Raw genomic sequence first — 24,265 nt, 5'->3', positions numbered from 1 at the left:
TCATTAACTGAATCAGCATCACAACATCACCCGGCAGTGCATTCCACAACCTCATATTATAAAATAGCAAATGTGACAATTTATTTAGCATTGATTTATATACAGAAAACATTTCTACTGGTTTTTTTTTGCAACACTGGTTGTGCCCTGAAGTGAAGCTCTTTGCACTTGTAGAAAGGAGCCTAATCTAATATGTTGGTTACAGAATAGTCCAGGTTTCAATCTGTGATGCATTTTAAGGTTTCTAAACTTCTGCTCATGTACTTAGTTATCTTTTATAGGCTGTAAGGAAGCCGTATATATCCAGCAAAAGAAAGGAGCAGCTGCTACAACCTGCAGTCACATTCCAGATATAAGATCAGTGTTTCAGAAGTACATAAGCCTTTCATGTCATCCCAAAGGATTGGATGGTTTAATTTATAGAGGAAATTGACACAGGAGGGCTTCTAACAACAGAAAGAAACACAAGGGGCTGTATCTGAGTGAAACAATAATGTATTTTCAACATCTTCCCAAAGTATGTCTTTTATATACAGAAGATCCTCCTGCTAGTATCCAAGCTCAAACATAATTATAGTTAGGGATGTAGCGAACTGCCGTTTATGTGTTCGCGAACGCCGTTCGCGAACACCGGCAAAAAATGCGAACAGTTCGCGAACTGTTCTCGAACTTCGAACATCCGAAAATCGTTCGATTCGAACGATCGAAGGATTTTAATCGTTCGATCGAAGGATTTTTGTTCGAATCGAACGATCGAAGCCATTCGATCGAATGATTTCATTCAATCCAATGGCTTCGATCGTTCGATTCGAACGAAAATCCTTCGATTTTAGCGATCGAAGGAATCGAATGGTCGAATGGTCGAACGATTTTTGACGCGAACGCCTATTGGCGAACGTCGCGCGACGTTCGCGAACATTCGGCGGACGCGAACAGTCGAAGTTCGCGCGAACTAGTTCGCCGGCGAACAGTTCGCTACATCCCTAATTATAGTAGCTTTAAAATAAAGTACTAACCAAATTATAAAAAAAAGGAAAAGTGTTCATAAAATGAGTTCAGAATATCATCTTACAGCACAACTGTACAGAAGAATTGGAGATAATTGTTTTCAAAATAATATATTTTAAAACTATTTTCTCGAGTTAAATACTTTAATACCATTATGGTGCAAAATGAATATCTTAAACAAGAGCCAGATAGAAACAGAAACGGTGTTGGAAATACTGTATATTGTCAATTGTTTAATTAAAAAAAGGGTTTTATTATATAGACTATCAACAAACTAAAGATAACTGATATTTACATATGATCCTACCTCTTGGAGTAATTGTGGGAGAAGGCAAATTGATTAGATATACCTTGCAATGTAGTAATTTTTGGTGGAGAAACTTGGCAAAAAATTTCGCTCATCTCTAATCATGCCTTCGATTGTACATTCAGCAGGGACAGGGACTTGATGATGCATAGTCTCTGTAAAGGGGTGCATAAATGTCAGATAATTTGCAAAATTTACCCATCACTGCGGATGATGAATCTTTGTCTGTCATTCAATAAACATGTCTGTTACGACAAGTGTAATATACTATATTTTACCTCATTAAAGGGACATTTATTTTCTCTGAAAATTTGTGAAAAGGCAAAAGATTTGCCAAATGATTGAAGTCTATGGATGACAAAATTTTGCTAAAAAGTGTGACAAATTCTTCTTGAAGCGTGACAATTTGTTTTTGAGGTGCAACAATTTTCTTTACCCATTGGAGCCTATGGAAGTCTTTTAGGGGATAAACCTGGAACAAAAAAGTTTGCTCATCACTAATCATGCCTTAGATTGTACACTCAGCTGGGACAGGGAGTCATGTGAATGATGCATAATCTCTGTAAAGTGGTGCATAAATGTCAGATAATAATGATAACAGTTTTGTGTATCATGAAATAAAACATTCCCCCTTTCAGTAATTATAAAGAATAATATGTCAACAGAAACAGACCTAAAAAGTCTATCCTTTTTGTACTTTACATGGTCATGGACACTCCTTGGTCATTTAATAATTAATAGTAAATGCACAGTATTTATAAATAAATAGGTTGCTATAATTTTACAAAGCAAACTACTGAATATATTACTTGCCATCATACTGGGGGTCATGTTTTAATGTGCCCTGTTGAAAATCATAATTTTTACTTATAAGGCCTACTTTGATTTTAGTCCAGATTTTACTTTACTAGTTTCATTGCAGACCACCCGTTCATTTACAAGTCCATTTAACTGACCATTCATGCAACTTAAATGAATCATTAGTAAATAAATCTAAATTCATCAACTGGTTTAAGAAAAGGAAACAGTGTGTAGGCCACACATCATATGGCTCAATATTAATCAGCAGAGTTTGAAATGTTCAAGGCAAAGTTTAAAGTTAGAAACAGATACAAAAATCCATTAGAACATTCATGATACCTGACCGGACTCCTCTTTATATTATCACTTTGCAAAGCTTCCTCGTGGTGTCTGCAACCTCTAAATCAATCAAAACTTGAAATAGCCCAGCAGTCATGTTTACCAGTCTTTCTTTAATGTAACCTCTTTAATCTAATGCTATGCTCTTCCTCTCTCCATGGTATCGAGTAGTATTTTTTAGAAACTCAATAAGCCACTTTCAGGTTTAACGCTTCACATCTTGCTTTTAATAAAGTTCTGTTTAAAGAACATGCATTTTAAACCCCTTTTCTATTACTAAAAAATTACTTTGCACCATGAGAGGTTACTATAGGGAACCAAAGTCTCAAGCCTCAAAGAACAAGCAGATCTTGTCTTTTTCTCATGTCAGAATTGCTAATGCTTACAGAAATAGCTTGAGAAAACATGGACTAGAAGACTGGGATGTAAAATTGAAGAAAAAGCCTTTTGCCCTTGAACTAGATTTTTTTCCAAGCTGGTATCTAAGAAACTTTTAAAGAATCTGAAAATGGTGCAAAGAGAGTTGAAAAGCTGAAGCATTTCTGAATATGTGCCCACTCCAGACTGTCTTTTATGTTTAACCTTTCTGTTTATTTGGAACTTAATAGACAATGAAATGCCAATTGCTTTTAATTATTGCACTTTATTCTGTGCCTCTGTAAGTGGTGATACTTGGGAAACTCAATTAAAATCATATATTTATTAAGCAGTTTTAAAATTGTGAAAGGATATTTTCATGTAATGTAAATTTACACGCAAAAACAGAAACAAAAGCTAACCTATAGAATATGGAAAAAAAGATGCTAAAACAAAGAAAAAGACAGATATATCAGAAGAATTCCCAGCAGTTTGATCTTTTTACCATTTATCAACACTTTACTGAAAATGTTATTGCTAGCACATTCAGACATTTTTTGAAGGCCATTTTGAACACTTGGGCCCCGTGTGTTTAGGCTACTAAAATGGCTCTAAAATCAAGCAATGTGTCATTGTCCTGAGGTTAAATATGTTTGACAAAAAAATGCTTACACTGATAAATACATACAGTTGTTCAGACCTCCACATTATAGAGACAATATAGGATTTACACACATAGTAATTGATGAATAACATAAAATTATAACTTTCACTGCCAGCAACTATCATTCCACCATGTGCAATAATGTAAATTATGACGCAGAAGTCTGTTTATTTTGGACATACTGCCAAAGCACTTCCAGTGACTCTCTCTCTCTGTTTTGGTCATTTACAATACAAAATTAAGGCTACATTATAACAAAAATATGTATAAACTATTTCAAAAAGTTTCTTCATGAACCCAGTCTTTTAAAATATTTTAGTTGTAATATAAATTAGTCCTAGAACATATAGGATAATGCACAATCTACTGTACATTATAAAGATAATGTAGTTTCATGACCATATAAAGGCACAAAGCTAATGTATAACCTTTTTTGCCCAATTATAACTTATTAATCCACATGAGTCACAAATATCATGCCAATTGTATCCTTATAAATGATGTTTAGTGATGTCATCCGTAGTAATCAGTGCTGCTTTGGGATCTAACCTCAGAGTTTCATGACCTGTATTAAAGCTTTGGGTCTTCAGGCCAAGTTCCTTTAAATGGTCTTGAAACTCCTCAGTGGCTTATAATATCCATACATTATACAATAGGGACTACATTATTCAATATGTAATTTCCAGTTGGAGATGTGTTACCTTCTATAACATTAGTAGTAGCAATATACCATCATATCAGTATTGAGACTCAAATATATATCCTTATCATAGTTAACTGGGTTATCAAAGCCTGGATCATTTGATGACTCCACATGTTTGTGTGTGGAGGTCTGTTTAGTCAACTGATTGACACAGAGAGGCTCATCTGTCATTTAAATGGATTTACCAACATGACTAATTTCCATTAGGGAAGTTCCTTAATTTCCAGTCAGTTCGCCTACAATTGGCAAAACTTAACAATCAGTATTTGTCAGTTTGAGGCCAATTTTAAACACAAATGAAACTAGAACTGGCCTTTTTGGGACCCTTGAGACAGAGAAGGGCATGTCCTTGCTCTTATATATTCAGTGTACACTATGGCTGAACATAAAGGTATGGCTTGTATGTTACAAACTATAACAAACAAGGGAAAGTTGTGCTCACCACTATTTTTTAAAACCATTAGGCGGGGGTGCAATGAGGCTGTGACCACAAAATACATATAGTCAAATACAAGAGTCCTCTGCACTCAACCCATTATCAATATATTTAAGACAGCGACATTTTGTGCATACTGCTACTAAAAAATGCCTTACCCTTTAAACAAAACAGGGATTGTTTGTCCATATATTGCAATATATTTAAGCTGGCCAACTACGTCAAAGTCATCCCATATCTGGCCAGTCCTATGCTCAATTTTATCTGATTCATTAAGAATTCTATTGCTTCATTATACATTTTACAAAGGGACTAGGTATTACCTGCAACTTAACTTGCTGCTTTCAAAGTAAACCTCCATACTTGGCTGCCCTTTTATTAGACACCAGTGGGATCACCTGACTATAGCTGGGAAGGGTGGGAGCTACAACATAGAGCTGGTCACTGCTCCTGTATAAACTATAACAAACAAGGGAAAGTTGTGCTCACCACTATTTTTTAAAATATATTGCAATATATGGACAAACAATCCCTGTTTTGTTTAAAGGGTAAGGCATTTTTTAGTAGCAGTATGCACAAAATGTCGCTGTCTTAAATATATTGATAATGGGTTGAGTGCAGAGGACTCTTGTATTTGATTGTATGTTACAAACCCCCCCCCAAAAAAAAACAACTTTATAACACAGTCCATGTAAGGAGATTTGGAACAGGCTTTTGGTCTAGCTTGGAAAAGTGCTACATAGTAACATAGTAAGTTAGTAACATAGTAAGTTAGATCCATCAAGTCCATGAACCGTTTATATCTATATACAGTGTAACCTGCTTATCTGCTAAAAAAAAAATCCTTCCTGACTTCTTGATGGCGAACTAGTTCCTGGATCAACTTGTACAATGCGCTTTCACTATAGATGGAAAATCCTTTCTTTCGTCTGAACTTCCGTTTTTTTAATCAGAATGGATGACCTTGTGTCAGCTGGAAAGACCTACTAGTAAATAAAGCATTATAGAGGTTATTGTTTGATGCCTTTATATATTTCTAAATAGTTTCTAAATAGTTATTATATCACCCCTTAAAGGGATACTGTCATAGGAAAACATGTTTTATTCAAAACGCATCAGTTAATAGTGCTACTATGGTTTTTAGATCTACCAGGCAGCAGCTTGTGTTAGGGAGCTGCTATCTGGTTGCCTTCCCATTGTTCTTTTGTTTGGCTGCTGGGGGGGAGGGGGTGATATCACTCCAACTTGCAGTACAGCAGTAAAGAGTGATTGAAGTTTATCAGAGCACATGACTGGGGGCAGCTGAAAAACTGACAATATGTCTAGCCCCATGTCAGATTTCAAAATTGAATATGAAAAAATCTGTTTGCTCTTTTGAAAAACGGATTTCAGCACAGAATTCTGCTGGAGCAGCACTATTAACTGATACGTTTTGAAAAAAAACATGTTTTCCCATGACAGTATCCCTTTAAGTGTCTCTTCTCCAGCGTAAACAACCCCAACCTGTCCTAGATTTTCAATAACTTTTCTCAGATTAGTTGCCCTTCTCTGGACCCTTTCTAATTCAATAATGTCCAGGATGAGCACTGGAGACCAAAACTGTGTGGTATATCCTAGATAGGGCCTTACCAGTGTCCTGTACAGTGGAAGAATAAATAGTACTTGTTTGTATTAGGCTGCACACCACGCTTGAAAATATAAATAGATAAAATTGCTACACAGTGATTACAGAGGTTAATTCAGTTCTGTAGATAGTTCTGTAGAAAAACATTGATGACTGTCTTCTTCCCAGAATATGTCAGAAAACTAACAATTTTAAGGACAAAACTTCTGAAAAAAGGTAAATGTGACATAATTCTGAACTCTGTCTTTTGAGTTGGATGTGACAGTTAAATGGAAGGGCTAAATTACTCTAGGGAGAAACTGCACTGCCAAAGGCTTTTGATTAGCTTGTACTCCTTGGATCAATCATTAATTGATGTGACAGTCAATGGAGCTTTCTCTGTTAAAAGTCATGTAGAGTCTGAATGGCTAATCAGTGTCTAGGCACCAAATCTGACTTAATAATAATAACTTAAAGTGACTTTGATAAACACAACAATATGTATGCACGTGAGCCAGATGTATATGGTCAGGAGATGAAATCCACTGTCTTCACTCAATCCAGGGACTAGTCCGATTGCCATTTTGGAGCCAGGAAGGAATTTTTTCCCCCTCTGAGGCAAATTGGAGAGGCTTCAGATGGGGTTTTTTTTGCCTTCCTCTGGATCAACTGGCAGTTAGGCAGGTTAAAATAGAGTTGAAAAGTTGAACTTGATGGATGTGTGTCTTTTTTCAACCTAACTTACTATGTTACTATGAGCAATGGAAGCAAATAAAACACAAAATACATATTTTAACATTTTACATATATCTAACAGTGGATAAAATATGGTTTTAAGCATCAATTAATTATAAAGCTTAGGACAGAGCAAAAATGACATAGCTCCCACAATGCACCATGACACGTGAATCAGCAAGTTACATCATTTATTTAAATGGAAAGGGCATGTTAATGGGACATGGTGAGCCATCTGAACTGTCTGGATAAAGATTGCTCCATTTGTTCTCATGGATATACTCACACAGTAGGCTGGATTTTCAGTATACAATGTACAACATGTTATTACTTGACATGGGCCCCTAAGATTTGTTCTGATCCAGCCCCTGGGTCTCGAGTAGATATCCCATTTATATAATATGAGTTGTAACTAGTGATGGGCGAATTTGCGCCGTTTCGCTTCGCCGAAAAATTTGCGAAATTCGCGAAACGGCGAAAAATTCGCGAAACGGCGCCGGCGTCTAGTTTTTGACGCCGGCACCCGTTTTTGACGCCGGCGCCCGTTTTTTTTGACGCCGGCGAATTTTTACCACGAATTTTCGCGGGCGTTTCGCGAATTTATTCGCTCGGCGCGCAAATTCGCCGCGAATTCGCGCCTGGCGAATAAATTCGCCCATCACTAGTTGTAACCAATGGTGTACGGTGATGCATTTTGGAACCACTGTTTAAGAAGAAGAAACCTTTTCCACTGTTGCTTTGTTGTACTGTACTACACAAACTCCATATTTACTCCATATTTACTAGAGGAAACCTCTGGTTCTTTATACCTGCAAACATAAATACCTGATTTTCTTAATTGATTAGAGCAGGAATGGACTGACCAAAGCAGACATTATTGAAGGGCATGTTAAAGACTGCCTATAGGTGCATCTGCAGTTGCACAAAGGAGAACTAAACCCTAAAAATGAATATGGTTAAAAATGCCATAATTTATATACTGAACTTATGACAGTTTAAAGTTTCAGCTTGTCAATAGCAGCAATGATCCAGGACTTCAAACTTGTCACAGGGGTCACCATCTTGGAAAGTGTCTGTGACACTCACATGCTCAGTGGGCTCTGAGCAGCTGTTGAGAAGCTAAGCTTAGGGCTTGTCACTAATTATCCATCAGAAAATGAGGTTGGTCTGTAATATAAGCTGATGCTACAGGGCTGATTATTAAATTCTGATGCTAATTGTACTGGTTTCTGTGCTGCCATGTAGTAATTATCTGTATTAATTAGTAATCAGCCTTATATTGTGACATTTCTATTCTATGTGTACTGTATATTGTGAGTGGGTCCCTAAGCTCAGTAAGTGACAGCAGCACAGAGCATGTGCAGTGAATCAGCAGAAAAGAAGATGGGGAGCTACTGGGGCATCTTTGGATACACAGATATTTATTGCTAAAGGGCTGTGGTTGCCTTGGGCTGGTACAGAAGCACAAAACATAATGTACAACATTTCTAGCTACTTCTTTAGTTAAGCTTTAATTCTCCTTTAAAGAAAATACCTTACTAGTTGCTGTGCCCAACTGCATTTGTGAAATGTAGTACATTTGTAAGTATATTAGTCCCCAGAGATACTTTGCATATAGCTTTGTTCTAAATTATAAACTTTATGTAGCTATACAGTGTGTCTATACTCTGTTACTACATTTACGTGCACATATACTGTACAAGTGCATGCCTGAACACAAGTGACTGCAATCTAACATGCTTGTAAATGTAGGCTGTAATTCTAAGATCATTAATAGCGATGGGCGAATTTCGCGCCAAATTTTCGAAACGGCAAAAAATTTGCGAAACAGCGGGAGTTTTTTTTCAACGCCTGCGGAATTTTTTTTTTGACGCCTGTGATTTTTTGCCGCCGAATTTTTGCGGGCGTTTCGCGAATCGCGCAAATTCCCCGCGAATTTGCGCCTGCCGAATAAATTCGCCCATCACTACAATCATTAACAAATTCATGATTTTTATTGTGATTCTGTAGTATAATGGCCCAGTTTGTCCTGCTCCAGTAGCATATAGCAAAAGAAAATTGCTTTTGAATGGGTTATTGAGTTTAGAATAAGGAAGTCAGTTATCGTTTGCAAAGGATAAAAATATTTGATGTTGGAAAATAATAATAAATACATTTGAACCATTTTCAAATGATTGAATGGCATAATGGCATAATGCTTAAAATCAAAGTCCAGGGGTGAGCGAAACTTTGAAAAAAATCATCAAATTCGCCAAGTGCATTGTCAATGGATTTTTTTTTCTCTTAGGCCAAATGCATTGGAGTCATTGGGTGTTTTTTCATGCATTTTCTATCATGCCAAATGCATTGGATTCATCAACAATATTTTTGTCACATTTATTCTTGCCAAATGCATTGAGTCAATGGGTGTTTTTTTCACATGCCAAATAATTTTTCTCCAGCTAAAAAACCTCAATTATTTTTTGCAAAACAAAATGTTTAGCAAAATTATGGCAAAACCTGCAAAGTCATAGGTTTTACCGAAAAGATTCTTTGCTAAGTTGTATTATCTTCCCATGTCCTATAAATCCCTCACGTTCATTCTGTGCTGCCTTTATTATCAGCTGGCAGCATGAAAAATCAAAAATATCATGGAAATTCTGGGGTTTTTTTTATCAATCAAGTCCCTAAGATTTCATACAAGAGCCTGAGATTCCATCAAGGTTTAAATACACATGGTATATAATACTGTGTGGTTTCAGAAAAGAGAAACCTTCATTTTTCGTCTAGAATTTCGTCTAGAATTTCGTCTAGAATTTCGTCTAGAATTGAAGAAAAAAGAAACCACCTGGCTTGCAAAATGGGTGGCAAATAGCAAATCACTCAATTAGATTATTTGTTTATCAGTAACAAGTGATGCCGGGGGAGTTGAAATATGCTTAACAGTCTGTTTGTGTTTTATTTTGTAGAACTAAGTTCCACATAATTCATTTTGGCATGTGCTTTAGCAGAAAGAGATTGCATGAAAGCATATGTATTCTAAAATAGAGTCAAAGCGGCACTAGCCCCGAAATCTTCCATTCTCGTCGTTTTAAAAACATTTCGGAATATAGATAAACAGTTTGATGGAACAAATAAACACCCACTCTGTTTGCAAATAAATAGAACTGAAGTACGGAATTGAAATCAAGCGTACACTAGACTTGGAAGACCTTGCAGGGGGCATTTATGGTCAAGGGCTGGCACATTCACAACTGTCAGCTATCTCAAGGGCACTGAGAAATTATGTAACAAGCTATTTGGTTACAAGGGCAATATAAATTGAATCTCTGTGTAGGCATATAGTATCTTGGATGCTATTTTCATGGATACGGTTTCATCTTTACTCATATGTAGCCAGCGCCAAAGTTTTTCAGTTACCGACGTGAGCAAGTTTGAATAAAGAAAACCTAAGGTATAAACAAAAGTATTTATTTCATATTATTCAGGGTTTTTGAAGATATATTATTGGGGGGGTGGAGTGTTGTACTGATGTGATTTCTGCTTGTCATGTGCTTAGAAGCAATTCTGATTTAATCTGAAGCACATTTGAAAGCAGATTTTGTTTCAAACACTGTCAAAACACCCTCTCCATTTAGCCCCTACCATTCATGACCTACACCCCTAATCCTGGCTCATTACTTCCTCTGTATCATGTCAGAGTTTCTTTGTGGACTTTCCCACAACCTCTGAAATATAATTTGCTTTTACTTGGAAGAATAGTTTGTGACACTCAGAGCTATATGTTTGAATATGTCCAGAATGCGACAGTATTAAAGTGGACGTTCAGTGCTGTTTGTATTTGCCTTAATAGCTGCTCACACTTTCTGATTATGAGTCTGGCCTGGCATTTGGCTTTATACAGATCATGATTGAGTTTGCATAAGTTTGTAGGAGTGAGGTTTCACTTGCATGTAAGACAAAAACAATAATACTAACAATAAAGACAAAGCTTGTGAATCACAAGTGAATACTATCCAGAATACTCGGGGCCTGTGGTTTTCCAGATAATGGATCTTTCTGTAATTTGGAACTTTATACCTTAAATGGCATGTGAAGTCTAAAATAGAATAAGGCTAGAAATGCTGTATTTTGTATACTAAATATAAACATGAACTTACTGCACCACAAGCCTAATCAAACAAATGATTTATGCTTTCAAAGTTGGCTACAGGGGGTCACCATCTTGTAACTTTGTTATACATCTTTGCAAGACTAAAGCTGGCCATAGATGTAAAGAATGGATCTTTCTTTTTTCTATCCGATCGATATCTGGCCAAAAATCAGGCTGATATTGACCGGGCAGGTCTGATTTTTCTTGCGATCGATGACCGCATCAGCTAGTTGATGCGGTCCTACAACCCATCGGCGCCCATTCGCCTCGTTGTAATCCGATCGATCAAACAAACGACCTTGCCAAACGAGCAGATCTTATTGTGTATGGCCACCTTTAGACTGTAACTAAAAGATCAAAATGTCTTCACAAAACGTCTGACAAGATTAAGAAAATTCAATCACATCATGTGCATTAATTCACTGTATTAATCACGTCTCAGCATCTGGACGTTATTTGTTTCTACAGTATATGGCTGGTATTTTGCTTATATGGATATACCTATTCAGAACCTAAATAAATGTGCCTAGGTTTCCTGATGGCTATTTTGGAAGGAGTTCAAAGTTAGAAAAGAAACTGGTGTATCGTTATAATGTTATACACTTGTCTTTCTTGGCACGGTTGCCTTCTGCAAGTTTTGGCTTTTGGACTATGTTCTATTTGTGATGTAGTTACCAAGCACTCCTTCTCAAAGTAGAAGGTTTATTTATATTTACACTTAAAGAGAATCAGTGAACTAATATTCTTAGCTTGTAATATATTTAATACAGAGGTCTGCAACAAAATAGTGGTGCAAAAATGATTTCAGGTATTAATGGCCAAAGGGCCTGTTGGCTTCTTTCAAGGCATAATGAGCCCATCTTGGTTACTAAAGCTCCTATTCTTTTTCATTTTCATCTGTGCTTCATTAGGATTTAATGGTTTCAAAGGTAACATTTGTCCAGATCAAAATGAATTATAAATGATTTGGCTGTTCTAGTGAATAAACTCCAGAATAACCAAAATAACGTAAGTAGTGTTTGATTATCAGAACCAGGTTCCAGCGCTTTAATGAGCATAACCCAGGAGTAATCTACTTACAGCTATTATCCAGCTGTAGAATTCATCTTTAATAACTGTTCTCTGAATTGAGTCCTTGCCAATTGTATACTCAATGCCGGTTGGAACCCTCTCAGTCTGGGCTCTATAATTTATGCAGTGAATTCCCAGGTGGCACTTACAATGTTTTTGCCAAATCTAAACACAGGCATATTCAAAGGGTGCTTACTAATGTAGCTGGCAGCTCAGTTGTTTATATGCTGTTTCCGACATACCAGAGACACCTAGGGGCAGATTTATCAAGGGTCCAATTTCGAAGTACAAAAAACTTCGAAATTCGACCATCGAAGTAAAAAACGTCGAATTCAATATCGAATTCTAAGTTTTTTCAACAAATTTAGAATAAAAATCGTTTGAATCGATTCGATTCGAAAGATTTTAGCGATTGATCAAAGGATTTTTATTCGATGTGTAAAGACTTAGAAAAATGTTGTAGAAGGTCCCCATAGGCTAATATAGCACTTTGGCAGGTTTACTTTGGCGAAGTATTGAAGTCAAAGTTTTTTTAAAGAGACAGTACTTCGATTATCGAATGGTCAAATATTCAAACGATTTTTACTTCGAATCAAGGTCGAAGTAAATTCAAAGTCGTAGTGGCAAATTTACTTAAGGTCGAATATCAAGGGTTAATTAACCCTCAATATTCGACTGTCGAAGTTAAATCCTTTGACTTCGAATATCGATTGAACGATTAAATCCTTCGATTCGAAGGATTTTAATCCATCGATCGAACGATTTTTGTTTGACCAAAAAAAGATAGCAAAGCCATGGGGACCTTCCCCATAGGCTAACATTGACTTCGGTAGCTTTTAGGTGGCGAACTAGGGGGTTGAAGTTTTTTCTTAAAGAGACAGTACTTCGACTATCGAATGGACGAATAGTCAAATGATTTTTAGTTCGAATCGTTCGATTCGAAGTCGAAGGTCGAATTCGAAGGTTGAAGTAGCCCATTCGATGGTCGAAGTAGCCAAAAAAAACATTCGAAATTTGAAGTTTTTTTACTCTATTCCTTCACTTGAGCTAAGTAAATGGGCCCTATTTGATGGTCAAAGTATCCAAAAAATTACTTTGAATTTTTTTACTTCAGAAATTCCCTCAAATTCACTTCGACCCTTAGTAAATCTGCCCCCTAGTGCTGTTTATAGAAACTGATATAGAAAACAAAATATTTTTTTTCATATAACTAAAATTATTTTGATATACCCTTTAAAGAAATGTAAATTGAATTTAGTGCAACTATAACAAATTTTGTCCTAATAACTAGAGAGTATTGATTTTTTAATCTGATTGCTAAAAGTCTTGCTCATTATGAACAACCAGTGCAATTGGCTTACAATATAAAAGGCAAAACACATACATTTCCACATAGTATATCGTAATGTTCATTTCAATATTTATTTTCGTAACCATAATGGGTAATTTACAGCAGAGAAGGCAGTGTGCAAAACTGAAAAAAAGCCTACAATTTCCCATTTTTTTGCACTTTCAAACACTGCTGTGCTATTGCAGGTCTTTGCACTTTGTTTTGGAGCAGAAAGGCCCATGGTGTAATATTCTGCTCAGATTTGAACCAGAGACCTGGTGTTTTGGGCTGTCTGCATTGCTGCTTCTCTATTTATTTATCTAGTTACATGTGGCTCATGGAATTGGGATCTGTCTGGATTTGAAAGCACTCTGTTCAAGAGTGTTGGGTTGGGGAGTAGCCATCTCCCTCTTGCCCGCTACCTGCAGCTATCTTGTGAATCATTCAGATACACAAGTTAGTAATGGCAGAAGCCGCAGTCTGCAAAGAACCTTTTCATTACCACCAGCCCAGCACTTCACACCTCACCAGTGGTGGGCAAATCTGTCCCCTTTCACTGAAACATTCGTGAAACAGACAATATTTACAAACTGCATAGAAGTTAAAGCATTTTTTTTCACAGCAACTTTTTCTAATGTGTGACAAACTTTTCTGCTGTGATTTTTTCAGCACACAATACATTGTAGTCTATGGATGTTTTTTTGCAGCAAAATTTTGTAAAAATATATTGTTCATCACTACACCCCACACCAGATTTTTTTTAATTCAGTTTGAGGTGCAGACCACAGATGTACCAGAAGATGTGCTCCATGTATCATCACTGAGAAGTACATTCTTGCCCCCCTTAGTGCTTTTGTACTTCTTTCCTTCATGTCTTACCTGATACCCATAGGGGCAGATTTATCAAGGGTCGAAGTGAATTCAAGGGAATAAAGAAATTCAAAGTAATTTTTTGGATACTTCAACCATCGAATAGGATACTATGACTTCGAATTTACTTCGAATTCGATTAGAAGTAAAATAGTTTGAATATTCGAAGTACTGTCTATTTAAAAAAACTTCGACTTCAATACTTCGAGAAATTAAACCTGCCAAATTGCTATGTTAGCCTATGGGGACCTTCTACAAACTTTTGTACACATCGAATTAAAATCCTTTGATCAACCGCTGAAATCGTTCTAATCGTTTGATTTGAAGGATTTAATCATTCGATCTAATGATTTTAATTCGATAGATCGATTGCTAAATTTGCTGAAAAAACTTCGAATTCGATATTCGAAATCGAAGTATTTAAATTATATGGTCAAATTTCGAAGTATTTTCAACTTCGAAATTCAACCCTTGATAAATCTGCCCCGTAGTGTAAAATTTGATATATAAGAAAAACTCAATTACTGTGGCTGCAATAAAACCAACTTGTGTTATAAACGGATTAGCACCCATTTGGTATGCCTAGGGTTTTAGTATAAACACCCTAGATTCCTTCAAAAAGCCCAAAAGGCTTCATTTTCCAGTCTACTATGTTTTTGCTACCGTGTAGAATGAAACGTTGACACAGTGAGATAGGAAACTGCTATAACCATTTGCTAAACTCAAGAGTTGGTGTTAATGAATTAAAACAATTTCTTCTGGATATTAAGTTGACAGAACTGAAGTTTCTTTCTCAGAATGACCGGCATACAGTGAGGTTTAGAAAAGGCAGATGGGAGCAAAAACATTTTTAATATCTTCTGCAAAACTAACAGATTATTCCACTTGTCACCAAACATATTAAGCAGGAGCTATGCTTAAATACATAATTGGGGTTATGCAATAAATGGCACTAAGTTTGCCCAAGGGCAATAACTCATAGCAACCAATCAGCAGGTAGCGTTTACTGGTCACCTGTTTAAAAGCTAACATCTTATTGGTTGCTATGGGTTACTGCTCCTGGGCAAACTTAATGCCTTTTATTACATATGGGGGAATGTCTTCAAAAGATCGTATTGCAAAGTATCCACAAATTCAAGGAAGTAACGGCTTATGCATTGTACAAGGATAGCCTGAAGCCCTAGGAAAACTGGAATTTCTAGATTTTTATTCTTTGCTCTCCTTTTAAATCAGCTGCAAATAAATGTTATGGCATCACAACTCCCCTGTGGTAAACAGTAAACACATTTACAGTAAAAGAGGAAATACACAACAGTATCAAGGCAAATGGTTAGAGTACTCAAGGGAGGACTGAAATTTCAGTCATTTGAAACAGATCCCTCTCCCAAGATGTTCATAAGCAGAGGAAATAGTCACAGTTTGCTACTGGGATTGGAACTGAAATGTTGTTCAGTTTAAAGGGCATATACGTAAAAGCCAAAATAATAAAATCCCATTTTTACTTTCTTTAAAGAAAAAGAAACCTATCTCCAATATGCTTTAATTAAAAAATATGTACTGTTTTTATAAGAAACCTGACTGTATGCTGTGAAATTCTCCCTTCATTTACTGCTGTGGATAGGAATTGTCAGATGGTCCCTAACTGCTGAGCAGGGAAACAATCATACTTATGAACAGCAGGGGGAGCCCCCGCCTTACTTCCCAGCCATGCAGAACTCAAGCAGCTTTGTTTATGACGATCCCTAAGCAGCCCAGACCACACTGAGCATGTGCACAGTCTTAGTCTTGCAAAGATGTTTAACAAAGTTACAAGATGGTGAACCCCTGTAGCCAACTTTGAAAGCATAAATTATTTGTTTGATTAGGCTTGTGATGCAGTAAGTTCATGTTTATATTTAGTATACAAAATACAGCATTTCTAGCCTTATTCTATTTTACACTTTACATGCCCTTTAAGCACTAGAGTTCCATGCGATTTACTGATTATATCTGGATACACAGTTTACTGTTAAATTCATTTGTGCCAACCTTAACATCACCTAAATACAATTAACGCATAATGTAGACAATGATATTGTAAGGGAAATTGGCAGTTGCTGGCATTATATGTAATATAATTGTAATATACTTGGAGTGAGAAAAATTGTTGAGCGTAAAAAAATTGTTGTGCGTAAAAAAAAGTTTTGATGCCTATTGTCTTCAACGCGTTTTGCAAATTCTTTGCTGGGACAGATTCGCAATGTATTAAAGTCCAATGGCCGTTTTTCTTGTGGCGACTTTTTTGTCTCCACAACTTTTTTGTTCAAATATATTAAAGTCAAATGGGAGTTTTTTCTTATTATTAAGAATACTTTTTGTCTTGGCAACTTTATGGTTGCTGCAATGATTTTTGCAGCAGACTTTTGTAGCAGTTTTGCAAAAAAATCTCAGATAGTGAAATGCAGAATTTCACTGCACATCCATGCCTAGCAATAAAATTCATTCATCATTACTAAACACACACTAGCAAATGGCTTGGTTTATTGATCACTTAAGTAACATTAGTAGAAAAAGACAATGAATAACAAAAGTATAGCAGGCCAAGCAATATTTAGCATATTTTTATGCACACAGTGTTCATACAGCTAATGAGAACTGGGTAACAGGCCGGTACCCAAATCGTTGTTATAATTTGTCACTCTTTAAGGAGGCAGATGATAATTTCATATAGTGTATATTCCTGAAGCTCTGTAAGGTGACTGTTACTCAGGGCCTAAACTAGGAATAGGCTGTAGTGATGAGCGAATTTATTCCCCAAGCATGGATTCACTTTGAAATTCTGCACTTTATTTCAGCACAACAAAACAATTGCCGTGACAAAATCGATGCTTTGACAAAAAGGTCGCCATGAGAAAAAAATGCCCATTGACTTTAATGCATTTGGAGTGAGAAAAAATTGCAGCGCGCCTAAAAAATTGGCACCAATTGACTTCAATGCGTTTGGCTACTTTTTCGACATTTTACGAATTTGTCGGTGAAGCGAAATGAGATATATTCGCTCATCACTAATAGAAACAAGAGGCACCTGCCTAGCACACCACAATGAGGGGGTGCTGGGCAGTTGAAGAGCCTCTGCCTACCATTAGTCAAGGTTTACGTGCTGGTGCTAAGGTTCGCCACTCTCAGTCTATTCTGCTCGTCACCCGAGGGAGCAAGATGGCCTCCCGGGTTGCCTTGGACGCCCGGTCGGCTTGGTCTTCCCCTGTTGTTACTTATACCCTGTGAGGCAAAAAAATGTGGAAATCTGCCTCTCCAACATCCCATTCCCAAAGGAAGGGTATTAATATGGAACTGTCCGTTTGCTGGTATTACATCCTTTAATCTTCTGGAAAAGCTTTGTTCTCGGTCTTGGAATTTTTTTGGGGGGGGGGATTTTCTTCCATTCAGCCACAAGAGCTTAAGTGAGGTTGAGCACTAAAGTTGAGAATCAGGCATGGTTTTTTTGTATTGTAATATTATTTCATCTGAAAGTTGTTCGGTTGGGTTGATGTGCAATTTAGTCAAGCCCTTCCACTCTTATCTTAGCAAATTCATTCCATATGCTGCTACCAGTAAGTAGAAAGCACAGAAATGTCAAGGATGCCATTGTATGAAATAAATCTAAATGTGTCAGCAAACATGGCTGTGGTGCCCCTGTGATGGACCCTAAAGGGGAAAGTAAAAACAAGTTTGAACAGGAAAAGTTAATCAGTCAGTTTGATTTTTTTTTTTGTCATGTATGATCCAGCTGAGGCAGTCAAACACCCCTTCTATGGCATTTTCTATAGTGTGATCCATGTGCCTAGTGTGTTTCAGTGAATCTTTAAGCAATATCTTACATTTATCCATTTTTGTGTGTCTCAACAGTGTACGATATACAGTATGTGTACTGTGATCAAATGACTGCAAAACAACTAGTCTGTGTATAGTGAAGCTACAGAACTCTAAAAATAACATTTTAGCTGACGTGCAGATGTGAGATAAATGTACTTGCAAATTCAGTAAAACACCAACTATGTAGGTAATTGCTACAATTTCAAGACAACTTTACTTTAACCACAAGACAATTTTACAATCTGAAAGAGTATAATCCACCTCAAACTGTCATGGTTTATAAAGGAATCCAATAGTATATGCTGCCATTCTAAAAATCCTGTTACTAAACCCCATGACCACCTGCTGGGGACTCACACAATAAAGTTAACTATAAGTGGAACCACATACATAAACCATGAACATAAGAAAGATCCTGATATACAGTGATAGTAGCTGTTATGTTATCTTAGAATAAAATTCACAACAAGCCACAATTTCCTAGCAGCTATCTAAGGAAATATCGAATAACAGATGGATGCCTTTAAATAAAAACAAGGAAAACCAAGACAGAGCCAAACAGAAATTACTTTTCCGACATTTCAGTGGTGTATCATTATACTAAGATGAATGAGAGGGAAACCTGTATATCAGATTGAAATCTTAAAGTAGTTGTTCACCTTCCAAACACTTTTTCTGTTCAGTTGTTTTCAGATTGTTCACCAGAAATAAAGACTTTTTTCAATCGCTTCCCATTTTGTATTTTTTATAATTTTTCCAAAACTGAAGTCTAAAATTCAATGTTTGTGTCTCTGATGTTTCAATCTGGCAGCTCAGTGATCCAGGTGCAGATTCTAAACTGTTACAATTGGATACATTTAGGGGGTTATTTATTAAAGTCCAAATAGCAAAAACAAAACATTTTTGGGATTTATTATACCCCAAGGATGGGAAAATACCTACCAAGGTTGTATATAAGTCAATGGGAGAAGTCCCAAAAATATCCTGATCTATGCAGGTTTCATGCAATAATCTAAAGATTTTGTGGTTTTCAGGCAAAAATCAAAAAGAATCTTGTACAATCCAAATTTTTCACGATTTTTTGAGTTTTTAACCTGGGGAAATAACCCTTGCGGATTTGGTCGGAGTATATTTCAGAAATACATTTTTTTTTTGGGATTTTGATTAATTACCCCCTTCGTGACTACATGAGCTGATACATTTATCAGCAGCATCAATTGTATCAATTCTAAAGGCTGCCTTTAATGAAACTCAGGGATTCTGTTCAGCAGGGACAAAGATACAAAAAGGTATCAACTAAATGTATTCATTTAAAACAGTTAAAGAATCGGAGACCCTCCCCTCACAGAGCTGATTTAGATGGTGAAAAATTAAAATGTACGCTCCCGTATTAGAAAAACGATCACAAATAGAAAATAGAAAGTAACTGGAAAATGTCTTATTTTTCTGGTCAACTATCTGAAAACAACTAAACTGGAAAAAGTGTTTGAAGATGAACAACTCCTTTAACCAAAAGATGCAGGGTTTTTTGTTTTGGATTAGCCTACAATAGATTCCAAATTATAACTACAATAATGGGGTTATTTACTAAAACTCAAACTTCAACCAAACTCCCAAACCTGAATCCCCTTAATTTGCCATTAAAACTTCTCAAAAATATTGGTTTGATAAAAAGTCAAGACAAAATTGATCGTCAATCCAAATTGTGCATTAATTGTTCTTTCCAATGTACAGCTTTACAAAATAGGTTAGTTTGAATCCATTATACTCTACATAAAACATACTTTATAGGAAAACCTAGGAAAGCATGGGCTGATGCCACCATAGACTTCCTTGGGAAAGCCTTCTAGCAAGTAATATAACCACCTACACTTTAAGAGGGCAACCATAGAGGATTTTTTGGTAACCACAGAGGGCCTGTTGGAGTGAAGGTTACAATTCCCCAGTGGAAACTAATTCAGATATGGGTAAGACAGTCTAAAACCACACAGACAGCATTTTGGGTTGTGATGAAATCAAGATGCAAGTGGCCTAAGGCAGTGGTGCAAACCACTGTGCAACTGTACTGACCTGTCATTGCCCTACTGTGCACTCCAGAATATCCCCTAATACAGTATCCAGCAATGGATATGAGAAATATATTTTAGGACTATGCTCTCATTTCAGTGTTACAATCCAGAATAAGATTAATTATTTCATTGCAGGGAACAGTGGATCACATCACTCTCAATTTAATGTTATCATATATATGTATTTAGAATATCTAGGCACTCTGGAGAGGTACAGAATAAGGTGAAAATAATACATCCCTAAACTGCCAGAATATGAACCCTGGTTACATAGATTTATTTTATTATTTTTGCTTTAATGTTTTTCTTCTCAAGTATTATATAAATCCACCAAAGACAAATAACTACTTGATGTGTTTCTTATTTCATGGATGACATGTTAACAAAAGGTTATTTTAGTAGAAATGGACTGTATGTACTGCACATGTTCTTGACCACAAGAAATAAGAAAGGGCTGGAAAACAATGTTTTAGTGATTTAAAGAGATGCCATCATCCTATAACTATTCCTTTTTTATAATACATATTACATTTTCATGCTCTTCAAATTAGTATTTTGCAGTTTTCTATTGCTAGAAAAATCTGTAGCCTTATTCTGTAGCATTGCTTTCTTTCTTAAATATACTATACGTAGCTATCACCTTGTTAAGGGCTCTACATTTTGCAATGATGTACATAATTGGTTAGTAGGGATGTAGCGAACGTCGGAAAAAAAGTTCGCGAACATATTCGCGAACTTGCGCAAAAATGCGAGCGGTTCGCGAACGGTTCGCGAACCCCATAGACTTCAATGGGAAGGCGAACTTTAACATCTAGAAAAGACATTTCTGGCCAGAAAAATGATTTTAAAGTTGTTTAAAGGGTGCAACGACCTGGACAGTGGCATGCCAGAGGGGGATCAAGGGCAAAAATGTATCTGAAAAATCTGCCTGTGTGTGCTTGGAAGAGATAGTGTAGGGGGAGAGCTGTTAGTGATTTCAGGGACAGATGATAGTAAGTTTGCTGGCTAGTAATCTGCTTGATACTGCTCTGTATTGAAGGGACAGAAGTCTGCAGGGATTTGAGGGACATTTTAGCTTAGGTAGCTTTGCTGGCTAGTAATCTACTGTTCTCTTTAAACAACTGCCATACGTTGACCTTGTAGGCATTGTTTGCCCAGTTTTTTTGGACGCAGCCACTGAAGCACAGTTGCCAGAAAAAATATGCCATATAAATGCTGAAAATAGTCATTTTTCGCCATACGTTGACCTTGTAGACATTGTTTGCCCAGTTTTTTTGGACGCAGCCACTGAAGCACAGTTGCCAGAAAAAATATGCCATATAAATGCTGAAAATAGTAATTTTTCGCCATACGTTGACCTTGTAGACATTGTTTGCCCAGTTTTTTTGGTTGCAGCCACTGAAGCACAGTTGCCAGAAAAAATATGCCACATAAATGCTGAAAATAGTCATTTTTTGCCATATACGTTGAGTCAACGTATGGCAAAAAATGACTATTTTCAGCATTTATATGGCATATTTTTTCTGGCCTCTGTGCTTCAGTGGCTGTGGCCAAAAAAACTGGGCAAACAATGCCTACAAGGTCAACGTCGTTGACCTTGTAGGCATTGTTTGCCCAGTTTTTTTGGCCACAGCCACTGAAGCACAGAGGCCAGAAAAAATATGCCATATAAATGCTGAAAATAGTCATTTTTTTGGTCGCAGCCACTGAAGCACAGTTGCCAGAAAAATTATGCCATATAAATGCTGAAAATATAAATTTTTTTGGTTGCAGCCACTGAAGCACAGAGGCCAGAAAAATTATGCCATATAAATGCAGAAAATATGCATTTTTTTGGTCGCAGCCACTGAAGCACAGTTGACAGAAAAATTATGCCATATAAATGCTGAAAATATAAATTTTTTTGGTTGCAGCCACTGAAGCACAGAGGCCAGAAAAATTATGCCATATAAATGCAGAAAATATGCATTTTTTTGGTCGCAGCCACTGAAGCACAGTTGCCAGAAAAATTATGCCATATAAATGCTGAAAATAGTAATTTTTTTGGTTGCAGCCACTGAAGCACAGAGGCCAGAAAAATTATGCCATATAAATGCAGAAAATATGCATTTTTTGATCGCAGCCACTGAAGCACAGTTGACAGAAAAATTATGCCATATAAATGCTGAAAATATAAATTTTTTTGGTTGCAGCCACTGAAGCACAGAGGCCAGAAAAATTATGTCATATAAATGCAGAAAATAGGCATTTTTTTGGTCGCAGCCACTGAAGCACAGAGGCCAGAAAAAATTAAACCAGTAGGGTTTGCACCCTAGTTTGTAACGGTGGCGGAGGGAGGAGGAGGACGCTAAAGGACAGCTGTGTGTGGAGTCATGAGGCTTGAAGAGAAGGACAGCTGCATAGAAGTCAGAACAAGTCTTCCGGCGTGCAGTAACCCTCCGAGATCCACCCCTCATTCATTTTAATAAAGGTCAGGTAATCGACACTTTTGTGACCTAGGCGAGTTCTCTTCTCAGTTACAATCCCTCCTGCTGCACTGAAGGTCCTTTCTGAGAGCACACTTGAGGCTGGGCAAGACAAGAGGTTCATGGCAAATTGTGACAGCTCTGGCCACAGATCAAGCCTGCGCACCCAGTAGTCCAGGGGTTCATCGCTCCTCAGAGTGTCGATATCTGCAGTTAATGCCAGGTAGTCCGCTACCTGCCGGTCGAGGCGTTCTTTGAGGGTGGATCCAGAAGGGTTGTGGCGCTGCCTTGGACAGAAAAACATTTGCATGTCTGACGTTACAGACTGGCCAAAGGGCTTTGTCCTTGCAGGTGTGCTCGTGGCAGGATTACTGGCACCTCTGCCCCTGGAATGTTGATGAGTTCCTGAAGTGACATCACCCTTAAAAGCATTGTACAACATGTTTTGCAGGCTGGTTTGTAAATGCCGCATCTTTTCGGACTTGTGGTATGTTGGTAACATTTCTGACACTTTATGCTTGTACCGAGGGTCTAGTAGCGTTGCGACCCAGTACAGGTCCTTCTCCTTAAGCCTCTTGATACGGGGGTCCTTCAACAGGCATGACAGCATGAAAGACCCCATTCTCACAAGGTTGGATGCAGAGCTATCCATCTCCGCTTCCTCATTATCAAGGACTGCATCATCCACGGTCTCCTCCCCCCAGCCACGTACAAGACCAGGGGTCCCCAAAAGGTCACCACTAGCCCCCTGGGAAGCCTGCTCCTGTTGGTCCTCCTCCTCCTCCTCCACAAAGCCACCTTCCTCCTCTGACTCCACTTCTGGCACCTCTCCCTGCGTTGCAGCATGTGCCTGGGTTCGTTCTGGTGATTCCGACCAGAAATCGTGCGCTTCCAGCTCCTCGTCACGCTGGTCTACAGCCTCATCTGTCACTCGTCGCACGGCACGCTCCAGGAATAAAGCGAAGGGTATTAGGTCGCTGATGGTGCCTTCGGTGCGACTGACCATATTTGTCACCTCTTCAAAAGGTCGCATGAGCCTGCAGGCATCGCGCATAAGCACCCAGTAACGGGGGAAAAAAATCCCCAGCTGTGCAGATCCAGTCCTACCACCCAGTTCAAAAAGGTACTCGTTGACGGCCCTTTGTTGTTGCAGCAGACGTTCCAACATAAGGAGCGTTGAATTCCAGCGAGTCTGGCTGTCAGAAATCAAACGCCTGACTGGCATGTTGTAGCGCTGCTGAATGTCAGCAAGGCGTGCCATGGCTGTGTAGGAACGTCTGAAATGGGCCGACACCTTTCTGGACTGGGTGAGAACGTCCTGGAATCCTGGGTACTTGGAGACAAAACGTTGGACTATTAAATTTAACACATGTGCCATGCAGGGCACATGTGTTAAATTGCCTAGTCTCAACGCTGCCAACAGATTGCTTCCATTGTCACACACCACTTTTCCGATCTGCAGTTGGTGTGGGGTCAGCCACCGATCGGCCTGTGACTGCAGAGATGACAGGAGTACAGATCCG

At 37.7% G+C, this 24,265-nt stretch overlaps 1 protein-coding gene across 1 annotated transcript in view; it reads left to right on the top strand.

The window, feature by feature from the left end:
• The window catches only part of angpt1.S (angiopoietin 1 S homeolog), a 205,944-nt gene that overhangs the window by 157,144 nt on the left and 24,535 nt on the right, over positions 1-24,265 (top strand).

This window comes from Xenopus laevis, chromosome 6S (assembly GCF_017654675.1).
Source record: "Xenopus laevis strain J_2021 chromosome 6S, Xenopus_laevis_v10.1, whole genome shotgun sequence".
NCBI classification, from domain to species: Eukaryota; Metazoa; Chordata; class Amphibia; order Anura; family Pipidae; genus Xenopus; species Xenopus laevis.
This window is presented reverse-complemented; position numbering and strand designations above follow the sequence as displayed.